General features: G+C 41.3%; 1 protein-coding gene across 1 annotated transcript in view; it reads right to left on the bottom strand.

Moving 5' to 3' along the window:
- Nucleotides 1–14,665, bottom strand: part of fbn1 (fibrillin 1) — a gene marked incomplete in the record, with an annotated part of 102,322 nt that extends 87,657 nt beyond the window's left edge. Inside the window, 2 exon segments of the mRNA XM_036136220.1 lie at nt 14,153–14,206; nt 14,365–14,665.
- Nucleotides 14,666–19,765: the final 5,100 nt, after the last annotated feature.

The raw sequence follows: 19,765 nt of genomic DNA, 5'->3' as shown, positions 1-19,765 counted from the left end.
TTTTTAATATTTGCTGAAGTAGCCCATTGCCTGAGCCTAAGCTCGTTTGCCTTTTTATAAATGACCACATAATGTGGGCTGAGCATAGATACCAGCTACGAATTTGGATCAGATTCCTCCCAAGGAAGCCACACCAGGAAGGGTGTGGCTGGTTTTTATCCATCCAATCCAACCTCCGGTGGTTAATCCTGCATAAACTACCCCTCTTATTTTTAAATAATGATGTGAACATATTTCCAAACCTTTAGCTTCAAGGCCTGATATTTTTTGCACCAGAAGTGGGCTTTTCAAATGTGCTTGTTTTGACCCTACAGGAGCTGTACAATAATAAGAGGGCACAGTGCCTGCAAAAGTATTCACCACCCCTTGAACTTTTCACATTTTGCAACTACAAAAATCGAAGCTGGGGGGCTTGTCCCTGTCTCCAGCCGCCATTTGTCGAGACATGGGGGACACCTTGGACAGGTCCCCAGTCCTTCACAAGGCAACACAGAGACCCACAGGACAACAGGCATGTAAAAGAGACCAGTTAACTTAACAGTCATGGTTTCCAGAAAGGAAGTGGTTGTGGAGGAAGCCGGAGTACCCTGGGAGAGCCCATGCCTGCACAGGAGAACATGCAAAACTAACTCCATGGCAGAAAGACCCCGGGCTAGGATTTGATCCCAAGGAACCTTCTTGCTGCAAGAAAACAGCAACGCTGAATGAACGAGCTGCATCATGAAACCAACGAACACAGCAGAACAGGTCATGGAGAAAGTAGTGGAGAAGTTTAAAAGCAGATTTGGGTTACGAAAGGATCACAGTCATTTAACATCTCAAAAGCGCTGCTTAATTCCTCATCCAAAAAAAAAAAAGTATAGCACAACAGGAAATCCACCAAGACAAGGCGGTCCCCTGATCATTAGAATCAATCTGAGAGAAACATAGTAACACTGGAGGAGATTCACAGCTCGGATGGAGGATCTACTAACAAGACAACTATAATTTGTGCACCTCACAATTCTTGTGGATGAGTGGCAGGTTTCTTATGCCTAATAGAGGACTCATAAAGAGGTCTGGTTTGCAGTTTGCCAAGTAGGGAACACACCAATCATGAACGAAGGTGCTCTGGTGGAGGGGGGCCAAAAAACTTTACTTTTAGTAAACATGCCAACTGCTATGTGGGCAGAAAACTAAGGCTAGCACATACACCTGAATAAACCATCCCCACAATGAAACATGATGACAGCATTGTGCTGTGGGAAGGATTTTCATCAGCCAGAACGAAAGAGGAAAGCTGGTCAGAGATGAAGTGGAAGATGAATGTAGCTAAATACAGGATAAACTTGGAGGAAAAGCTGCTAGGGTCTGCAAAAGATCTCATACTGAGGCAGAGGTTCACTCCACAGCAGGGCCAAACAACCTTAACATAAAGCCTCCAATGGAATGGCTTAGATCAAAGGAATATGAATGTGTTACATAATCTAGTCCAAAGGCCTTGGACCCAAGTGGGACTTGTGGCAGACTTAAAACATTCTGTTTGAAGATGCTCTTCGGCCAATTTGACTGATTATATGAGCCCCTAGAGCGACTGAACTGCAGCAAAATAGTGCTGAGCACTTTTCCAGGCATTTATTTCTAGAAGCAGGAAAGCCATGTTTTATTTAAATTGCGATCCATCCGATCAGTCACATAGCATCCCCTATATAATACAACGAAGTTTGCGGTTGTAGCGGTGAAAAAAAGGTTAATGGGCTGATACTTTTACCAGACATTGTTTTATTTAACTCACCCTGCACCACTGTGTCATGATGAATGAATCTCTAAGCACAATAAGGAGGAATTCCAGTTTCAAAGTTATAATTCAGCGCAAGATATAAATAAAGCTGACAGTGAATGGTCTATTTGCATTCTCCTCACTGTGCTTGGCCAATCTAACTTTTAAAACCAGATGTGGCTTTTGACTCTGCATCAGGTCCTATAGCCACACCAGACTTTTTTTAATCTCCGATGTTCACTGAAAAACACAAGGATTTAAAGGATGTGTTGAAAGAAAGAAAAACAGTTGTATTTAGTCTCTTAGCAGTTATACACCATCTATGCATTGCAGACCAGACCTTCATAACCAAACAAGAACACTCCTCAATGTGAAGAAGCATGCTTTACAAGATAAGGCGTGGCACTAAACTGTGGAATTTAAAGGAATCAATAATGTAAACTAATGCAAAAATCCATTTGCTAGTTATGACAAAGAGGTCTATAAAGCACAGTGCTGTTAAACGGATGTAACTAATTAAGAGCTCTGCTGTCAATACAAATATTAGTGTTACAAGGTTAATACACTGACCCCTATAGGTCACTGGTACTGCACACACTCAGGACACACACCAAACACAAGAACAAGCTCGAACACAGCACTGATTGCCCTTACTTTGCTTGTATACTGAGGAGTATTTGCTAAAATGTGCCACAGAGCAACCACAGGAGGATAGAAGGTCTTCAGTTACCAAACAGTGCACGATCACAGCATCGTTGCACTCCCCTGAGAGTTGTTTCAGAGCAGATGTGGAAAATAAGGGTCATTTCTGAACTTGAGCCCGACGTACAAATGTTCCTCAACAAACCGGTTTCCTTTATCGTGTGGTATGACCATGCAGTCACAGGAAAACGGCAAAGATTAAGCATGCCATCACGTTTTTTTACAAAAGTGGCACTTGCTGATCTGAAAACCTGTCCGGCAACAGCGAGTCTGGAGTGTAGAGGGAATCAAAAGTGGGAAGGCTGTTGGAAAAAAAAGGGGGGGGGGGGGGCTATGGGGAGAGCTTTGTGGGATTCATTACCTCTCTCACACTGGGCCCCGGTGAAGCCGTACGTACAAACACATCTGTTGGGAGCCACACACCTTCCTCCGTTCAGACAGCCGTTTTCACAAACCGCTGAGGAAGAAAAGAGACACGAAACATGAGACAATGCGAAGACTGTGAGATAAATTTAAATTAGTTCCCGCTAATATTTGCTGTCCCCTGTGTGCAAGGACAGTGAAAATATATATTTTGTTTATTTAGGGACATGGTTTGGTCCTGAATCTCTAAAGGGAAATAACTCTTCAAACCTAAACGTTCAATAATTTAATCAGCTGATAAACTTGAACCTTTTCCACCATCTCTGAGAACTATGAAGGACTAGAGCTGCACCAATCCGATACCAGGTATCGTACCGTATTGGATCGGAAAAAATGGATTGCCGCATCTCTATGAAGGATCAAGATAGTTTATTATTTTTTTAGGAATGATGAGCAATATTTGCATAGTTTGTTTCAGGCTCTAATTATGAGAACACACTTTAAGTCCTATATTGCAACAATATAGTGAAATAGAGCATCCCAGTGTTTACACGGCTAAAACTTAATTTCCTGCTAGACTAGTTTTAGTTTTAGTTTAATATCTGTTTTTATCCATCCATCCAATTTCTATACCCCGTTATCCGTGTCTGGTTGGGGTACACCCTGGATAGGTCATTTGTTTTTATGTTTCTGATACTGTTTTTTTTTACAGCGTTTTTTAAATAAATACTATTCTTATTCACATTATGCAAGACATTTGCTGATAAAGTTATTTGTTTAAACAGTTTGTCCAAACAATCCCATCAGGGATTCTGTGCCCTGAATAGCCCTGTTTCTTATTCACACAGTTTATTTTTCCTTTTGCTTTTATCCGAGTTTAAATGTCCAGCTTTAAAGGTTTGCTTTTTAATAAACAAAGATGCAACAACAAACTAGAGAATTTCAAGCATACTGCTCACGTTTCAGCTGGCCAGTCTAGTCTTCATAACAATGCCCTCAATCTCCTGACAAAAGTAAATCTTTACTCTGCCCAATAAACATGTGGAAAACATACTTTTTTTTCTAAGAGATGGGTTAAACGCAGAGACAAATTTCCCCTCTGTGGGACTATAAAGGGACTTTTTTATGCTAGCATTTAGCAAGCTCTCTCATTGACCTATTGAGAGTGAAGATTATGCCAATCTTCAGGGCTGCCCCTTGCTATCTTTTTATGGTGTACTAAGACAAGACCTCAGTGTGTTGTAGCAAAGTGGAGGGTCTCTTGTTTGGGGATCTTGAGGGCTCCTCTGTGCTTTGTTCAAATGTTGTGTGCCGTCCTGAGGTTAAAACCTGCAATGTGCACTGCAGCCGTACGAGAGTGAGCTTCTATAACTTCTAGGTTGTGGTTTTGAACTGGAAAAGGGTGGATTGCTACCCCAAGCTTGGGGGTCAGCGGAGAAATTCAAGTATCTCAAAGTTTTGTTTACGATTGATGGTAGGATGGATCAGGACATGAATAGATATACTGAAGTGTGACTAAAGAGACGATCATCTGGGTTTCCTTCCTGAAACTGTTTTCCCTGAGGACTTCCTATGATAACTTTTAGCAGATTACTAAATGTGACAACCCCTCCATAAAAAATATGCTGTTTTATGTGCCTGGATTCCTTTGGTTGCCAAAATAAGCATTATGATGTAGAAGCATGTAAACATATGACCATTTATTCACTCATTAAACTTGATCAGTTTTAAGTCATGTAGTTCATAAACTGTGTAATGTGCAGTTTATGTGTAATGCGCAGATATTTGTGATTGACAACACATTACTTAACGGGCATGCATTCTGTTCTTGAGCCGTTTCAGCATCCCTTCCAACCTCAGTTTCCATAAATCAATGGCAACAGCCAAAACACCAAGACCACAGCTTTAACACTACCGTCCACAAGCCAGTGGGTTTTGCCCCCAGTCCTTATGTGCATATTTTGTGTGGCGCTGTTGGTCTAGGGCTAATCAGAAAAACCAATGTCCTAATTACTTAGCTGGATTTAGGTGGAAAGGTATGTAGCACATCTTTGTCTGGAAGAAACATTAAACATTTCCAGTGAACACCGAAGTTACAAAGTTATCCTTACGTTGACCACAGTGGTTTCCAACGTAGCCCTTCTGACACTGACAGTTGTCTTCTGCACACGTTCCCCCGTTCATACACCGGATGTTACAGTGCTGGACTGTGGGTTGGACAAAACAAAAACACTGATTACAGATTACTCAAACATATAATACATGGGAGGATGTTTACAACACAAACAAATTTCACTCAAAACGATTTCTCAACCGTTAACCTCAGATATAATTTCCAGAATTTATTTTTTTTCTTCTGTTTAAACATATGAGCGCACTGGTTTGAGGTGCTGGGAGCTGCGAGAGAGAAAGATGGAGGACATGTTGACTGTGGATATCTTCCAAAACACACAACCACATATACTCTCACACACACACACAAGCCCACGGGATTGGCTGCTATTCAAAAAAACATGATTGCAAAAGATATCAGTTGCTACAATCTGGAGACAGTGTCATGGATGTGTTCAGGAGATTCTTTGACCTAGTATCATTTTTGCCACACTAGTTAGTGCTCATTAAGATTGGAAAGAAGAAATGCTATATTTATTCCAGCTAAGACATGTAGCGTGGAAATACTGCATATTTTTTGTCATGTACGCATTCTTACTGATTGTGGGTTGATTAAATGTTATTTTAAAGCTATTTCATCAAAACAAAAAATGTAAAGACAAGGGTGGAGTTTCCACTGAGCCCTCCTAAACCATTCCATGCTTATCTATTGGCGAAGAGCCAGTAGAACCCTGACCGATGCACTACACATAACGAAAAGCATGTCGCACTTCAAAGAAGTCGGGAAATATATGAGTTGGTAAAGAGGAGTTGTTCAATGACCTGACTTGGATCCACAGGTTGGGGCAATCTGTCCGTTGGGGCAGGTGCACATGTTGGGTCTGGAGCAGAAACCGTCTCCGCACGAACTCCGGCAGATTGCTGAAAATGAGAACACGACACTTGGTCAAACAACATGGAAATTTCCTCTGTCAGGTAAAAAAGACAAAATATCGGTGCCTTTCTCAGGCTGCGGCGCCAGGATTTGTCTTTTGTTGTGCATGTGAGAAAATTCCTGTTATGTTTCTGCTGCTTGTCAAACAGTCGACTGCAGGTTTTAAATTTCTGCAAAGAATTTCACTTGGTGCAACTCAGACCGTGAGCTCAACCTCAGACTGAACTTCCACTTGTAAAATCTCAAGAAGGGATCTCAAAGAACATTGTTTAAAATTGACAAAGTGCACCTGGCAACGGTGCAGAGTTATTTTCTGCTTGGCGTTTCGTTGCCATAAATCTGTGCCAGCCAGTGTTTTCAGTTGTCACTGTCTGCTCATTTGTTCCTTTCCCCCCAGACTGTTTCTGGCAAGGTTCACTGCTCCCAGCTGCTGTCAGGTGAAGTCCTGCCACTGACCCCTTCTCCATGAATCCCACTGTGAAACCATGTCATTAGAGCTGGGACCGGCATCCCGCCAGCCGAACGGCTCAATCACACAACTCCTCTGTCTCCTGATTGAAAGTACGGCGGATATGGGAGAAGAAAAAAACAAGTCATGGGTAAACTGCACATGGGAGAAACCCTAACATCAGAAAACTGTAGTAAATGAGCTAAATTCATGACCAACCCCCACAGTGTTCACCACTCTACAGCTGTGTTATTTTCAGTCATCCTCTTAAGTGGAGCACACCAAAAAACGTTAGCATGGAACAAACAAACAAACAAAACATCGAGTTATAGCCTGCCACATGTGAGAAAGAAAATTTTTTTTTTTCCTAAAGTCCTTACATTAATAAAGTGAATATCTGCTCATGAGAAAAAAAATTGTTGTTTTATAGTCAAGAGCAAGGGGCTGTGTTCTTGCATCTGTTCAGCGTCTGCAAAATTATAGAAACCTTGTCTCAAAAAAGGGCCAATTCTTCTTGTCTACTAGGCTGAATTCTTAAGCGTTTTCTCCTACAAGCACAGTTGCATAAAAACTTTCAGATGACTACAAATGTTACAACAAACAGTTCTAATGGAAATTACCTGGGGGAAATCAAATGTTTTCACCACCCTCTCATGAAATCTCAACTACTTTTTTTTTTCTCCAGAGGACTCTTTCATGTTTTAAAGATCTTACATTTCCATTTATTCCAGCAGAGCCGTTCCTTTTCAAATAAAGGTCAAATGACATACCAAGCACCTATCCTCTCTCTGCTCTTTTTTTCTTTTTTCGCGTGTGTGCTTGCAATTAGTGCTCGCATTAACTTTACATTTTCCTTTTCATAATAAGCGTTTCTGGCTTAGTGCTTTTTTTTGTGCTTTTTCTGTCCTTTCTCTTTCCTGTCACCATCCAGTTGAAACAGATGGGCAAACTTCCTGAGTCTGGTTCAGCTGAGGATCTTTTCCTGTTAAACGGGAATAAGGCTTTCAGCTGCAAACCGATATATGCTCAGGACAGGAACATTGCCTCAATAAAAAAAGATCCAAAGCAGTCTTGTCGACTTCCTTATCCAGATTTTTTTTCTTTGCAGAATGCAGATTAAATATCATCAATGTACTAAACCATTCAGCATTGAAACAATCAGATCACAAATAATAATGGAACTTTATTGATCTCACAATGGAGAAATTCACTTCTGCATCTTAACCCATCCCCTTGGGGAGCAGTGGGCTGACACTGTACAGCACCTGGGGAGCAATTGGGGGTTAAGGGTCTTGCTCAGGGACTCAGAATGGCAGCTTGTGGGAGTTGAACTCAGAACCTCTGGGACCGAAGCTCTGTGCTCTAACCACTAGGCCACCACTTCCCCATAACTAGATCCTATTTAAAGGCTAACTCACCCTAAAGTCAACTTTTTTTGCCAATAAACTACTAACATGGCTGTCTTATAGTACTGTCTACATATCCTGGTCATTATTTTTAATAAATTAGTGCATATTTGTTGAAATCTTGCTTTTGTGTCTTGTCAGTGTGGCGCCCTCCTAGGGTTAAACGGTGGTCTTGCATTGAATTTCAAATTCATATTGCTAGTGGTTCAAGTGTTTTGGTGACATAATTTGGAGAAACTGACGTCAATAGCTTTGCCGATGTGCGGTATAAAAGCAGCTCCCTCTTATGCCTCCGTAGCGAGAACTGTTGCTCTTTTCAGACCCTCTAGCGATTCTTTCTTCAAAAAAGCAACTAGTAACAAATCTAGCGATTTCTCATGTGTTATTGGCGTAAATGTAAAGGCACCAATTGTTCTGCTGTTTCACAGGCAGACAGCTTCTGCCTCATCCTGATACCCGCCTGCAGTCAGAGCAAGGAGAGCAGAGAGGAGATCAACCACACGCCGTTTCAACATTGCAAATTATTCATGTATGCGCAAAACTGTCGGTAATCTCGCCTGGATTACAAAACACAGAATAACTATGATAATATATAATTGGACCGATCCTGGGCTTGAGCCAGTGGCTAAAACTGATCAGGCCAGTCTCTAGGTAAAAACTCCATAAAATCTCCCTCAACCTCCGGTGACGATGGGGGTGAAAATCCTCCACCTCAAAAAGACCGAACTGTGGCGTAACTACCAGCGTAACTCTGCTCACTCTCCATGATTCAGTATGGAAAATCAAGCTAGCTGATGCTTTCCCCCATCCTTAACACAACCCCGCTCCCCCCCAACCCTCCTCCACCCTTTCCCACGTATCCCCACCCACTTTGGGGAAATTTCTGAAGTTTTGTCACGGTATGGGATTGTGCTTTTACATGGGGGTGAGTAACACTTCAAAGGGTAACTCGTCCCAATGTAAAGTTATAACTCTGCCCTCACACAAATTTTAGGCACCAGCAACCCCCGCATCCCCATGAGGGACCAAGCGGGTCAGAAAATGGATGGATGGATGAATGGATGGATGGCCATCAAACTGGGCGGTTCCAAGAGACACACGGCTAAGTGTGGGAATGAGTGGTGGGGTTAAGCAAGGCTGTGCTCAGGAAAAGGCTAAAGATGTTGAAACATGGAGTGACCAGGGTAACATCTGGTGGTTTCACCACAGTTCATTCTTTTGAGATGGAGGACCCCCCCCCCCCACACACACACACACACACACACACACAGACACACCCCACCCGCTTGTCACCAGTGTTGCCAGATTTTTTGAGACAATCAAGCAAGCACCGCTATAAAAAGCCTGGAAAATTGAAAATTTCCAGGAGATCCATGTCTTACACTTTGCTTGCAAGTGAGGCAGGAGCTTAATTAAAGAGAAGCGTTTAGCACAGCTTCTTGCATGTGCTGACACTGTAACTCCAGGGTAAAATGGTAAATGGCTTGTATAGCGCTTTAACTAGTCTTAAAGACCTCCAAAGCGCTTCACACTACAGTCAGTCATTCACACCCCGACGGTGGTGAGCTATGTTAGTAGCCACAGCAGCCCTGGGGCAGGCTGACAGAGGCAAGGTTGCCATGCACCAGCACCACCAGATCCTCTCACCACCGCCAGCAGGCAATGTGGGTGAAGTGTCTTGCCCAAGGACACAACGACAGAGACAGTCAGTGCAGGGGATCGAACCGGCAACCAGCCAATTGCAAGACGAACTCCCTAACCTCTGTGCCACATCGCCCACACACTTCATCTGGCAATATGATTCAGCTTTAGTTTGTCAAATACAAAGACAACAAATGAATAAGCATTAGAGTACATATTATGGGTTAGGTTTCTGCAATATTATCAGCGCGTAGAAACTCATCTTCAGAATCTCAGCCCAAAATGGTGATCTGCACCACGTAATCTAGTTTCAGCAGTTATCGGCGAATATTGCAGCCGTAAACTGCATAAAATACGGGCCAAATTGCTCCCTCTGCCTTTAGCAAAGACCCAGCAATATGGTGGCATCACAGGATGGACTCCAGCACGTAATGAGGCGTCTAGTATATTTTTTCTATAGGTAGGAGTGTGTGAACGTGGAGTGGCCAAAGGATATTTCAGCCAGTACTGTGTGTGTAGCACAGCAGTGCAAGCAGGTCTCTAACATATTTATCGCCACTTATTTTAGAGCCCAAGTAAGCGACGTCACTTTCAGAAACAGGCCCAAAAAACCACAACCCGCGACTCACAAAATTTACAAGTGACTTTAGAAGAAAAGAAGCCCAAAGTTGCTTATTATAAGCGGACTTGGCAACGCTGCTTGTCACTGAATCGCTAACCTGTAAATTGATAGATAAATCACACTCGTTAAAACTGAAGAGGGTGCCACACGGACGATTTCAGACACAAAAGCAGGATTTTAACAAATGTGCGATATTTTGCTCCATCTCCACAACTAGAAATATGACAACCTTTGGTTTTGGTGGGCCCCTCAAAGATTGTCAACACCTTCCCGCTTGTGTTGCTGTTCTAAATGATCTCTTTTTCAGGAAATTTTCTGCCTGCTAAAGGAAGTCAAAGAATGTTGAGCCCCATTGCTGCTGTATACTGACTGAAATACACGTAACTCAATTGGACCAATTGTAATGCAGGACTTGAAGCTCTTTTTTTTTCTTCCTGTCTTGATAATTTGAATCAAAGGTCTGTGAGTGGTGGGAGGTTATACTTACGAACAATGCACTGGTTTCCTCCTGTAAGAGTCTTCCAGCCTGGGCAGCAGTAGGCACTGTTTCTGGAGCCGCACACATTTGGTCTGTGGAAAATGTAGCGTCACAGGCTCTTGTTAATGACACTGAGTTCAAACCAGTCAATATATTAGGTTTCTGTTGTCCACAGATTTGGTGTATAAAGGTCACATCTTTCTTCAAATTTGGATTCTGGACCAACTCTCTGCTCGAGTTTCTTAACGCATTGAACAAAGCCACCACAGGAGGATGGCAATTCTAATTCCACAGATTCAGCTCAAATTTACATATGTTCATACAAATGAGCCAGAAAACCAAACATTGTTTTTTTCCTTCCCACAGAAAGCCAGAAAACAAGGTTTCTCCAAATATCTCATGCAAACGCGCCACAGTACAACAGTTGCCTTTTAATTTTTCAGGATGTTTTTTTTTATCTTTTTCTGAATGAGTAATTCTATAAATAGATCACATTAAGCTCCTAATAAACCACTTCTAAAGTTGTTTTTTTTGTTGTTATTGATAGAGATGCACCAATCCATTTTTTTCCGATCCAAACCGTTACCTGAGCTAAGCATATGGGCAGATACCGGTTACCGATCCATGCTGTTGAATGAATTAACCATGTACCTTGACATGTGAGTAAAGTTATCAGGCTTGAAATAAACATTGTTGAAGAAAGTTCTGCATGTTCTTTAGCGTGGTGCTTTTGGAGGTGCTACTTATGCTTTGCAGATGCTGCATGTTGCAGTCGCACTTGTTGGCGTATCAAGTTTGAAATGTTTCCAAATAGCAGACTGGGCTCAGTCCGCCACTTGCTCCATGTTGCTCTGTGTTTGCTCAACGCTAGCTGCTGTGCATGCTCTGCGTAACCACCGTTGCAAACACAGAATAGAAGTGACTAGATTGACGTAACTATATTACTGTGTATGATATTAATAAAAAACTAAATCACTAGGTCGGAATGCTGGATCAGCATCAATAATCTGATATCCGATCCAGCTATTTAGTCAATACTGGAGCCGATATCCGATCCGGGTATCGGATCGGTGCATCTCTAGTTATTGAGTCTTTTTTTATCACAATGTAATCCAGGCATGTTTACTATATTCAGGTAATTTACTTCTGTTAGACAAAACCTGCCATTACTTTCTAACAAACAACCATTTTTCATTACTCACAGTAAAACAAAAGTACAACACTACAGAGGCAACAATCAGGGATTTCCAGAACACTTTAAATTTCTGGGTTTTTTTTAGGTCTGATCTGTTGGCTTCAACCTATTTCCCCCCTAAAGCTTATAACCAATTAAAGAAAATGGTGTTAGGTTCCTTGAAAGAGGTAGTACTTTTGAATCCAGAAAATGAAAAAATATCCCATTGCTATTGGTTGAATCCTTCATATATGGGACACAGAGTGAATTCTGCGTTTTGATTCAGTTAATGAATAGAAAAACAGAATTAAATTTATCAGTAATTGACCTGCCATCACCCATTGGAAAAACTCTCCAACTCTTCTTCTCTGGCAAAATGACTGGACCATCTCAGCACTTTAAATTCTTGTCTTTTATAAATTTTAATATTTTTTTCACTAATTTTCTTTCTGATTTTATGTTTGCCTAATAAAAAAGTACACATGGTATAATTTTTGTTGAGTGGTCTCATAAGAATTGAAGACCAGAACCTTTATACGTTAAAATTAGATGCACCAATCAAGAGCCGGTTGCCCTTTGATTGTGTCCTTTTTTTCTAGTTCATGTAATGAATCAAAACTAAAAACTAAAATGTGTTTTTAGTTTTTAGTACTTTGGTGTACTTTTTTCAGTTCAAGAAAAACTCCGTATGTGTTTGGGCTATGCATAATCTGGATAGACTCGTACTTCTTTTTTTTTTTCTCTGATTCAAAGGAGCAGTAAGTAATAGTGACACCTAGTGTTTCAGATCAGGATAGTTGTGATACTTTAACCATAAAATACCAAATGCTACCTGCGATGTGTTTTGGCAACCCTGGGAACTCTCATGTGGTTGGCTTAGGAAACAGGAAGTATACACGGACTACACTCTGCACCAAAGTACTTATGCACCGTACCTCTAGATTTGAAAAGAGGAACACTTGACTAAGACATTGTTGATGGAGAGGATCGATTGTTTACAGGGAATGCTACTTCCATCCCAGGTGTCAAATGAGAATGATTTTGGCTAATTTTACATGAAATATCTTACTTATTGCTCCTTTAATAGCGCAAATCTCTTTCAATGAGCCCGCTGCATATTTTTTCTCTTTTATGTGGTACAACTCTTAAATGAAATGAGAGTTTGTCATAATTGGACTTAGCAGGTCAGACCTCAAAACTGGAAATTGTTGTTGGCAGGGAATAGCCTGATTGGTGCATTTCTAGGTAAAAACCTCAGCGTTCACCATCCATGGGCTTTGAGCTCACCAAAACTGTAGGTAAATTTCCTGCTGTCACGAAAACACCTGGACCATCCTGCCACCTACAGGCCTGAAACAAGTCAACCTGTGATCGCCCACTTAGCGTGCACTAATCCAGGAGCGGAGATGTGCGTCGTAACTCAGAACAGAACCATGGGGTGAAAAATGAATCTGCTTGGGTGTTTGAAACAGCGGTAAGTCAGCGTGACACAGTATGCAGGCTGAATGCACTTCCTGCCTCGGAAACCAGATGTTGCGACAGATTAACGTTAACCACGTCAAATGAAAATGCCTGCAGAGAAAGCTCATTGAGCTGTCTGCTATCTGACCTCCATCAGCTGTTTGCTGTCATCACTGGACACATGCATTTGTTCTTTTCTTAAATGCTTTCCTTCTGTCTGTCTTTCCCTTTTTCACCCCCCCCCCCCTCTCTCTCTTTCGCTCTCTCTGACACACAACCTCTCCAGCAGTGACCCACTGTGAACAGCTGCAGATGTGATTTATACACAACTGGGGTGTGGTGTATTTGGCTAAAAGGAGGATTAGGCTGTTAGTTCCCCCCCCCCTCCCACCCACCCACCACCAAGACATACACACACACACACACACACACACACAGAACCACCTCATTACCCCTCCTCTTTCTGCCACAGCTACACAAGACCAATGGCCTTCTTTGTTTGGAAGTAATTTATTATTGCAGTCAGCAGGAATGTGGTATTCCTGCCAGTATTTAATTACTAAACGTTGCTCCAAACTTCCCATCACACACAATGTCACTCATGGGTCTCAGTATGCTTTATTAAAAGACACACACACACACACACACACACAAACACAGAAATGAGTCTTGACCTACGCTGTTCCTTAAAGTTCAGGGCAGGAGGTAAAGACACCTGCTCCAAGGTCCAAATAAAGCAGACTAAAATTATGGAATAATAATACTAATGATGATAAAATCAAGATTAGACAGCCACATTACCCTCTGAGGACATCCGTGCCCCCTCTCCTCTTGGCCCTGTTGGCTCTGGTGTCCGTGTGCCTGGTCACCGGCTCGCTGTCCTCGTTGTCCACCTCCTCTGCGCCTACCAGTCTGCCAAAGAGCGACAGCAAGGCCAGCAGAGCCACGGCCAACTGCAGCAGCCGTCCTGCGCGCTTTCTGTCCGGCATATTTTCTCCAAAAAAGCGCAACTCCAGTGCTCGGTGAAATAAAATAAAAATACAATAAAAAAATAATAATTAACTAGTTTCCCAGCACTGTCGGACCTCCTCAGTCAGGAGTCAAAGCTGAAAAACAAATTTATAAAAGTAAATACAATGGAAAGAATAAGCGAATGAAAAAGGCAGATAATTAATGCGCACTAAATAAAATCCAATTATGACCTCAGCTTTATGATCTTGTAAGACTTTAAAAAAAATCAAGCAATGTTGAAAGTGTAATTTACCTTGTCTCCAAAGAAGGAGATTCGCCTGGGACCCGACTCAGCACTGCTTTACTCTTACTCGCAGGTAACAGCTGAATAAACGTTCTGCGCAGAAAAAACAGCGTAGAGGAGGGAAAAGTCACTCAAAAGCTTTCGCCTGCAGCTGCTATAAGTGAATGCGCATTGTAACTTTTGCAAACTACTCATGCGCATGTAGCTGAGCGTTGGGCTTTGCGCTGGTAAGTTGGAGGAGCGGATGCATTCCTGAGGATGGGAATGGTCAAACTCTCTGTGTCTCTCCCCCTCTCTCCGCGCAGAGCTCTTTCCTCATCCTTGCTCCACTCAACTTTCCCCAAAACTCCCCCCGCCCCAACCCCCTTGTCCTCTGCTCTCGCGATAACAAACCAAAGCGAGTGAGTTCATGAATGGGCTGAAAACTGCGCACCTTCGGTAAACTTATACATTGAGGTATGGAAACTCATTTCCCCCAGTCACGTGACGAAAAAAGAAAGAAACAAAGAAGCAAATAAAGAAAGAAAATTATGTATCTCGTAAATATGAGATCCAATTATTTTGCAGTCATATTCGATACATAGCCTTCTTTGAAAAACTAAACTAATGTGCAAATGAATGGGGTGATAATTTAAAATGTGCTAAACTTGGATATGAATTTATGTATAAAAATATCAACAAATAATAAGAACTGCATAAAAACAGCAGCATTATCAATCTGTCTTGCCAGGTGAACTGGAAATGGCAGAGGTAGAGAAAGCTAACTTGGTTCCTGGTTTCTTCATTGCAAACACACCTTAAACAGTTGCACAAATAAGAAGATATTAACTTTTTTTATTTTTGGATAAACAGACTGATGTTTTAGTTTGTTTGTCCATAATTTGTCTAATTACTGAATCCCATATGTATCCATCAGTGGCAGAAATACACTTCATTACACATTAGTAATCTCATAAATAAGCGCTAATCATGAGATACAGAAAAACTCCCATAAATAATCTTCAATCTCATTAATTTGATTCAACCCCTTTAGGATTATAAAATGCAACTCATTATTTAGGTCATGGTTGCAAAAATACACTGTTTGTAAAGACAAACAGACACTAATGGAAATACATAAATCAGTCTCAGAATGTGTTACAATTATCTATCTTAATGTTTTTTTCTTTAAAATGGACTTAATGCTACAGTTAACTCTTTGTTGTTGCAATGGAACGTTTTATTTATTTTTTTAAATATCATCTTACCAAGTTAAATAAGTACCAGCTTTGATGATCTTTATTTGCTCTTGAACTTCGAGGCGTTCCACCGGTGTAGTTTTACTGTGAGCCATTTTTATGCTAAATAATTGGCAAACATCTTACTCTGTGGAAAGTGGCACCAAAGTGTAGCTTTAAAGCACATCTGCTCACAAAGTTACCACAGCTAGATTTTTTTATGGGCCCCACTTGCTTGAACTTGAACAGCTTTTCTAGATCTCCACATCAAACACTCCTAGATTGTGCTACTCTTTTTTTTTATCTGCAGCAAATGCTTAAGAAAAGGGGGTTTGGTGCTGCTTTATTTAAAGTAGAAGATCCAGCAAATATTTACCTTGTGCAGACTGTGTGATTTGAGGAATTTTGTTCAGTGCAGTGATAGTTTTCACACTCTGCCCAATCTCTTTCACTACGCCCTGCAAACATACAGTCAGCCGTTTTCTCTCTGAAGTTTGGTATCTGGATCCAACAGCAGTCACTTTACATTATATTCAACATCACCTTCCCTGTTGGCTTCTTCCTTTCTTCCCCGCTAACTCGCTCTGACAACTTTATTTCACTCCAACCTCTTCTTAGATTCCTGTTTTGATATGTGCAATTTTTTTTATTTATTTATTTATTTTTTAAAGACAAAACAGTTTTTAACATAATTTTGAGCTCTGTTCCCCCCCATCCAGCACTTTATCTGAGGCATCTCAGCTTCATTTCATCAAATGTTCCTTTTGCCACGGATCTCCTTTCGTCTTCCTGACATCTTCACTTGGAAGTCTGTTCACCACCACAAACTTAGTCTCATCAAAACTCTGCTGCTTTCCTGTATTAAATCCTGCCCTCCGCATGGTCTCTCCACCACTGCCAACAAGACCGTGTTTACCAAATAGACTGCCAAGAATCTCTGTCGGCCTCAAGACTGCCTCGGTACGGTCAGCCACTTCTGCTGCTTTCCACTATTTTTAAACAGATTGCTTTAACAGCGTTTTACTCATACTTTGGTTACGTCCTGTTAGGGTTACTGCAGAGCTCCTCGTAAACTTTGAATAACTCAGATTACTCCATCTCTACATTTTACTGTTTCCCTCTCTTTGTGAATTTACATTTCCTGCAAGCCCAACGACTTCTGTCCCATCTTAGAACATAGAATCCTGAACCTTACTTTCACACATGTACGTATCTTTAAACAGCTTCTGATCATGTATTTGGGGAATTACAGCACTCAGAAATTACTTTTTGGCACATAACATCACTTAAACCAAAGAATAAAAATCATTGATTTAAGTATGTTAACAATTTCTGATGATTAAAATTTTTAAATTTGTTCTTGCATTTCAATAAATGACCAGAATAAAACTGACTGGAGACTGGATTTCATTCTGTTACTTAAGGATAAAGTATGGACAGACGATGGATAGATAGATAGATAGATAGATAGATAGATAGATAGATAGATAGATAGATAGATAGATAGATAGATAAGATAGATAGGAGAGATAGATAGATAGATAAATAGATCGCTTGCTCGCTCGATCGCATCGCTCGATCGCTCGACTAGATCTGCTCGATAGCTAGCATCGCTCGAATCATGCGCTAGATCGCATCGCTAGACTCGCCTAGCCTGAGTCGATAGCTAGCTACGCTGCGCTCGCACGCTCGATAGATAGATAGATAGATAGATAGATAGATAGATAGATAGATAGATAGATAGATAGATAGATAGATAGATAGATAGATAGATAGATAGATAGATAGATAGATAGATAGATAGATAGATAGATTATACAACAGTAAGATCTCTTGGAAAGGGTCAGGGCTGTCAGAAATTGCATAATATGATTATGCTCAGAATTAACAATGAATATTGTAAATATGTTAACTTAGGTTGTGGAGCTGGCTCACACCTCAACCACCGCTTATACAGACGTCGAGCAAGGTATTTACAATAAATGAGTTATTTCAATAGTATTATTACTCAATTACAATTGTATTTACCCAGATTGCCCTGCACTGTAGTCCACTTCCTGTTTTTGGAGTGGCCTCCTGTTTGTTTGGCATTTCCATATGTATTCGAACTACTTCAGAGTTCAGTTTAACCGATCTGAGACCTATGATTTGCTGTGGACCCGAGTCTGCTTTTTTGGTCCGCATCGTAGTTTGATTACATATTCACACCTCCTCAAACAAAATGAACTTTCTGAGCAAACGAACCAGAGTCAGATTAAAGCGGACTAAAATTGGCTGGTGTGAATGCACCCCATGATTACCTACTCTCAGTTTTCATGCAGAGGCTACCAGAGTTTTATTTAAAATCTCCTGGCATTTCAAATGGTTTATGATATCACACTCAAGCAAGGTTCCCGTGACATCTGAAAGAGAAACAACGCAGTATCACAAATAGTTAAGTGACTTGATGACCCTTAGATGGCATTCCTTGGAACAGTTGTCAAACAGTAAGCATTGGAGATCTTGTTAAATCTCCCTTTGCTTCCTCCTCACCGTCAGCAAAATAAACGGGGGTCCTCATCCATCATGGTGGCCAATGAGTAAGGAAAACAGGCATTTGCTTCATGTCATATTTACACAGGAAATCGTGGATTACTAACTTGAAGTTTTTATATACTCTGATTAACTGGGAAAAGTAAAGTATATTTTTTATGTGTGAAATTGTGCTATTGTAATAAAAGGTTAATTAATTACACGTTCATTCTTTGATCTCAGTCTGTAAAAGTTGTTATATAGATATATCTATTGTATTTCATGCCCTGACATCATTGATTACATCATCTGGAATGATTTAATACTATGGTCATCACATTCTTTGGTTGTTGGCTGTTATCATCACTTTTCTAACAAAAGAAACAGTAAAAAGTCAGTCACCGTCTTGATCGTTTGTAAATAACGATGGACTTGTCCCTAAGCTATTATTTTGACCTATGTTCAAGTGCTCAAAATGCTGATTAAAGTTCTCTCTTAACGGAGGAAGTAATGCTTGAGAAATGGAAGTGTAATTGAGAATGGAAATTTACCTCGACATGTAAAACACTGTAAACTGTGAAAACGAATGTTATTGCTAATGGTATGCATGACAAGCTTGGGATGTTGGCAAAGCAGGCAGCTGCTCAGAGGATAAAAAAGGTTTTGAGTTGGAATGAGAGAGTCTGGGGAAAAGGCAGGAGGTGGAACTGACCACTGTGGATTGGAGAGGTTGTTTTGACAGTAAGACGGGCTCTCCCTCATCATCTCAGAGCCTCAACTCTCTGGAAGCATAGCGGAGCTCATCCTGTGCAACATATCCATAAACTGGGTAGGGGGTAAAAGTAAAATACTTAGAGTCGTATTTTTGACTCTGCCGTCTGCCTGCTTCCTCCGCAACTTGTATTAGCGTGATCTGCTACACCTGTCATCGTTCTCCTCTCCAGCAGCTCAATTAGCCAGACCGTTTTTACGTGTTCACATGCCTTTATCTTCTGAGGCTCCACAGACAGCTGTTGCCAGATGATTTGAAAGCCATTGTGTGAGTAGATGTTTCCAGCCTGTTTTGACCAAGTTCTCATCTCTGGATTTCCCTGTCTCGCCTTGCCTCACTTGGACACCTTATCGGCACTCTGATTTTCTGGACCTGGACTGTTTCATTACCCTGGTTCTAGCTAAGCCCTTTGGACCTGTCAGCCATCATGTGTATGACTCCGGCACAATTCAAGGCCCTGTCTCCAGCCTAAGCACTCTCTGCCTTGCCAGACTGCAACACAGGGTTTTACCTGCCCGCACTAAGGTTTTTGTTTGTTTATTGTTTTAATAAACGTTGTAAAAACACTAAACCGTGTCCGGCTCAAATACCGGGTTCTCTGAGCTTTCTGAAGCATAACAGAATTGTCTGGCCAAATATGAACCCGTCGCTGGTACAGATGTTGCGATTAGGAGCTGCATTATTTGATTGTTTTGCATTCAGCAGCAGAGGGAGGAAACGTTAAAGAACTTACCTAAAGATCTGGAGACCCTTGCTTCTCCTTTGCTGCTGGAGGAAATGGAAAGGAGGCTAGCTTCAAATGCCTGGAGGATGCATCAGCTTCTGATCGTGTCACGGAGGGTCCGGAGGACACTTTAGATCCTGTTCTCAGCGCTGAGGATCTGGAAGCGCCACAACTCCTTTGCACATC

Source organism: Fundulus heteroclitus, chromosome 4 (genome assembly GCF_011125445.2).
Source record: "Fundulus heteroclitus isolate FHET01 chromosome 4, MU-UCD_Fhet_4.1, whole genome shotgun sequence".
In the NCBI taxonomy this organism is placed as follows: Eukaryota; Metazoa; Chordata; class Actinopteri; order Cyprinodontiformes; family Fundulidae; genus Fundulus; species Fundulus heteroclitus.
The sequence above is the reverse complement of the archived record's forward strand: the minus strand, read 5'-3'. Positions and strand labels throughout refer to the sequence as shown.